General features: G+C 37.7%; 2 long non-coding RNA genes across 2 annotated transcripts in view; one reads left to right on the top strand and one right to left on the bottom strand.

Annotated features, from left to right (window-relative positions):
* Positions 1 to 628, bottom strand: part of LOC138047457 (uncharacterized) — an 874-nt gene extending 246 nt beyond the window's left edge. The window contains exon 1 of the long non-coding RNA XR_011131840.1: positions 359 to 628. This is a non-coding gene — a long non-coding RNA (uncharacterized lncRNA). The remainder of the gene's footprint in view (positions 1 to 358) is intronic.
* LOC138047514 (uncharacterized) overlaps positions 1 to 1,000 on the top strand; it is an 11,059-nt gene extending 10,059 nt beyond the window's left edge. Inside the window, exon 3 of the long non-coding RNA XR_011131859.1 lies at positions 936 to 1,000. This is a non-coding gene — a long non-coding RNA (uncharacterized lncRNA). The remainder of the gene's footprint in view (positions 1 to 935) is intronic.
* The last annotated feature ends 4,000 nt before the right edge of the window (positions 1,001 to 5,000 follow it).

Below are 5,000 nucleotides of genomic sequence, written 5' to 3'. Positions count from 1 at the left end.
GTCGTTTTGGAAACGTTGTCTTAGCGTTGCCAGCGTATTAAAATTTAAGACCATAGAAAACAAACAGAAGCACGTACAAAAGGATATATCAAGTAAAACAAATATTTTTCAAAACAGACTTCCTCTAGGTTTTTTGGCAAGATGAGTCTCGCCGTCTGCAGCGCTGTTTTTCATAAGGGGGTACAGCCACAGGCAGAGAACCCAAAGGATGCGAGAGCGCGTGACTTCACGTTATTTTGAGATGGTTGTAACGGCCGATTCAACTGATCGAGGAAAATGTTCCATAAAAACTTCAAATCGCGATGTTTCTTTTCGAAAGTTCATTTTATGGACAGCCAGATAAATAAAGTATACTCACCTACTATTTTCTGCGTTGTCCTGAGTGATTTGATGGGTTTTTGGGACGCTTCGATTTCCTCTTCAGATACCACGTGTCGCCACATACAATATAAACAGACCTTGACAAACAAGAGTTTCTTTCATAAATAATAGGAATTAGAAAGTTGATTGTCCAGCATCAAAACAAAAACAGAGTTATTGCACCTAAGATGAACTTTTCTTCTCGAGTTTTTGTTTTTCGCCACAGACGCCAAATAGCCAGCTTTGAGGTTTGTGACTTGATGTCTGTGACGTGTGACGTCACTTTCTTTGTAAAATCAATTCCAGTCGCCGTCCTTGTTGACAAAACGTCTCGTGCTTTAAGCTCCCTAATAACAAAACGCGCAGTAGCTTTAGAACGGCTTGTTGCAAAAACAACCCGTAACATTTGGCACAAATTACAGCGGAAATATGTTGAATGGAGAGCGGTCCTAAACACTCAGATAAACACCCTCATAAGCGGGTTTGCTATCCCTGCTCCACAAAGAGTTCTTGTTGAGATGTAAATTGAGATCTTCAATCTGACTGCAATTCTTTTTCTTTTTTTTTATTTACAGCCTTCGCAAGGCCGCTCGTGCAATGATAATGGCATGGTCTTTCCGTTTCTTTTGTCAGCTGTCAGAATAAATGAGGACGACTTGTTCTTCTTTAAACACAAAAGTACAAAAATGATGCTTGTATGTTCATGTGAGAGCAATAGCCTAACACTCAAAAAAATCAACACTAAACAACTTGCTACGAACCCAACACCCCTCTTTATTCCATTCCCTTACATTAACCGGAATATTAACCGGACATAAACCGCCAATCCCCTAAAAGAGATATATATATATAATTCTTTTTTGATCAAAAAGTATTCAAAGTTATGGAGAAAGCAATACCTCATTTTAAAGCTAAGAAAATAAGCATTGCAGTAAAAGGACATGCAAATAGCAGCGATTCACAGAACATCACGAAAAAAAGTTCTCCACATAAATCTTTTGTCATTTCAATGTTGACTATGAATTTTTGGTTGAGAGGAAGAAATCTCTGTAATTTTAATTTTATCAGCTTTCTTGGTTCCAAATAATTTTGATGAAAATCACACAAAGCGTAAATTTTTGACGTAATTAGATGAGCAATCTTCCCTGTTAGCAGAGGTCTCTTTTTTGCGTTTTCTGGGCTGACGAGTGTGGGAAAAGGGACTTCTGCAATGAATCGAAACTCACTGTGTTGATCATGCGCGGCGAATACTTAGCGGCCGAATCTTCTCGTGATACTTCACATGGAGTATGGATTGGGCTCACAACGGAATTACTGTAAAGAATGGGCGAGACACAATGGGTTCATGTCACCGTCAGCAACCACATCAAGGGGCATGCGTTTTGACCAGTGCCGTTGAAGACCGTAGACCGCGGTTGGGTCAAAGTGAGTTTCGACCCATGGCAGAAGTCTCTTTTCCCGTACTCGTCAGTGCAGCCTCCGAACGCAAGAAAAGGGAGACGTTTGCTGACGGGGAACAGTAGAGTTAAATAAGGTGGCTTACTGAAGTTTTCCGAAAAAAACGAGCAAGATTTTGAAATCTGTGAAATTAAAGCATCGGGATGTCTTTCCTGTAGTGTCACTGCAATTGATTTAAAATGTAATTTTACCTAACAAATAAATGGAAACCAGGGAAAAATGCGGCATGCTAAATACAGTGACTGAGCTCCTGGAGGGCGGTCTAAAAAATTAGACATTTCATAGAACCTTTTTCTCAAAGACTAGCCATACGAACCCACCTAAAAAGTTCAGGATTTCCATATCGAGAAATAATCATGTAAAATTTTTTTGGCATATGGCAAAAACGTCGATTTTGTTATTTTGATAATAACTGAAAAATGTCTGATAGACGGTTTCTCCTTCGTATTGTTTACTTATTCCCAAAATTTTAACCGTGCTCTGCGGCTACGTTTCCAGTCCCCCCTCCATAAGCTCAGTCACTATATTTAGCATTTTCCACTCATTTGCATTCATTTGTGAGGTAACTAACACTTCAGAAGAGACATCCTGTCGCTTTTGTTTCACAGAATTGAAAATCTTGATCTTTTTCTTCGGAAAACGTTAGTAAGCCACCTTAAGGTTGTATATATTAAAAAAAAAATAGTTCATCGGAAATAGGTATAAATTTTGAATGTAAAATAACGATTTTCAGTGCTGCAGACATGTTTCGGCAGAACCTTCTGCCTTGTTCAATGCAAGTTTTACATGAAATGCAAATCTGAATCAGACGATTCCTGATTCATGAGATTGAAATCTGATCAGATTTGCGTCTTGCATGTGAACACTTGCAATGAAGAAAGCAGAAGCAGATAGAAGAATTTTTAGGAAAATAATATGTCAATTTGAAATAGAACCTGGCATTTTTACAATATACTTTACTTTAGATGGGAATATCATTCTAAGCGAGTATGCGGAAAATTTCTATACACTATGAACAAATCCGCGGCCAGTTCTTTGTTTCAGAGTAAATTAGAATTTATATGTTTTGTCCTTGGTTTCAAGTTGGAGGCCATGTCTCCTTCAATACTAATTGATTACAGATAATTTTGTGATATTTTTTAGAAAGAGCATGAAAGACGAAGGGTAAATGAATATTTTTAAATGTATCTTTATTTTCTAAGAGCGTCCTTATTTTGTACAGCGGCTAACTCTTTTGATGCAGAGTTTGACCGTTTTGGGGGTTGCTTCCAAACACATGCATATAGCTCCTGTTAACGGAAGAAAAGCTTTAGGCCCGTTTCAAACGTTGAACTTTACATGTGCCGAATGTAATTTAAATGCGAAAAATCTATTGTTTTTGCTCATTTGCATGAGATTCGGTACATGTAAAGTTCGAAGTTTGAAACCCGTATGAAACAGGCCTTAGCAATGTTAAAAAACGAGCATCAGTGTTTCATTAAGGTTAAGAAGATGAGGCGTAGCCGAGTGTTTTAAGACCCGATAAAACCACGCTGCTAGTTGTTTAGAACGACTTAAAAAACATTCCACAAAAAGCGTGTCCCTCTTGACTCTGAACACTGGTTTGAATTTTGAGAGGAGAATATTAGCATACCGGAAAAACAAGCTATGCCTCATTAGTATTCTTTATATAAAGAATACGAACAATGATGGATTGTTTTATCAGGATATAACGCTCATGCACGTGACTACATTGATAGGCTGTTAGGCTAATGAATTATGAATAAATTTTTAAATTTTCTTTATATAACAGGGGTTCCTAACCCAGCGGTTTACGGTGTTATCCATTTTTCGAATGGCTCTTGCTAGATTTTGTGGCAATAAAGAAACGTACCGGCATTGCGTTTCGTGCACTGATTTTGCATTTAGTACTAGCGTGACTTCCAAGGTTACGGACTAAACAGGAGCGTTGCGGTCCTTGGGCCATCGTCGCCATGTCGGATGAGGCACAAAACTCTGTTCTCATAATCCTTTCTCATGTCTCGATGCAACCGTTGCAAACACCGAATACATAAAAGTGTATATAAAGCCTAATATGTCCAAGAAATGTTAGGTTTAATTTTCAATAGGGTTTTAAAGGTATAAAATACAACAAGTGAAGTCAGGTATTTAAGCAGGTGCATCAGCTAGCGGCGAATTCTAGACTGAAAACACTATACGAAGCACACATTCCTTGAAATGAAGGCAAAAGGTATTGCGATAGACAATTGGGAATAACGTAAATATTGTACACAGTCTGCCATCATTGGAGCGAAAGAAAGAATTCAATGCAGCCCTACTTGTTCGCAGGATTTGTCATCCTATAGACGCAAAATGATATTAATTAAAATCGAAAAAAATCTGTCCAGGGACCGGTTGCTTAAAACCTGGTTAGCGCTAACCGTTGGTTAAGAGGTATCAAAACCTATAGGTTTCCAATGCATTTTAACGCTGGTTCGCGCTAACCATGCTTTGAGCGACCTGGCTGGTTGCCAGTTACAGCATTTTAAAATGAAAGTATGGAAAGTTACAGGTATTAACAAATAGGATTTTTTTCCAATCCATGAAGTTAATTTTAACGCTTTTCCTCGAGTTCATATAAATGGGTCATCATCATCTCAAAAAATGTGACTCTTTTTATCTCCGACTTTCAGAAGACGTGTGTGCAGTTAAAATGGACGCACGCACGGTTGCCAACGCTTACTATCGTAAGATCTTTAATTAAACATGAAATAAATTAATGGGGTCAATTCTAGGCTTCTATAATGATGAATTAATATGTTATCGTCAGGCATATGCTTGCATATTACTTGTACACTTAATATGTCTTAAGTAACCAAATATATAATTTCTAAACTTTTGCAACTTAAATTTAGTAACTGCATGGTTTGGTCATGACTTCAGCTACCATATCGGCAGTAGGATAATACTTAATGATTATCACTGGACGAAAAAATGGATTTACATAGGTGTCAAAGGTAAAGCAAAACTGTGGTAAATGCCACATTTGTTTAGATTTGAACACATTTGTCTTTGAGCAAACTTTATCTACGAACGAGATTTGCCCACTTAGGCAATGCTCGTAAATGCCACATTTGCTCTTAATTTTGCCTTCTTTGTAAAAGTGAATTGCAACTATGGAATTGACCAACGTTTGCAGTTGA

This window comes from Montipora capricornis, chromosome 1 (assembly GCF_036669925.1).
Source record: "Montipora capricornis isolate CH-2021 chromosome 1, ASM3666992v2, whole genome shotgun sequence".
NCBI classification, from domain to species: Eukaryota; Metazoa; Cnidaria; class Anthozoa; order Scleractinia; family Acroporidae; genus Montipora; species Montipora capricornis.
Note: the sequence above shows the minus strand (reverse complement) of the source record. Positions and strands in the feature narration are given on the sequence as shown.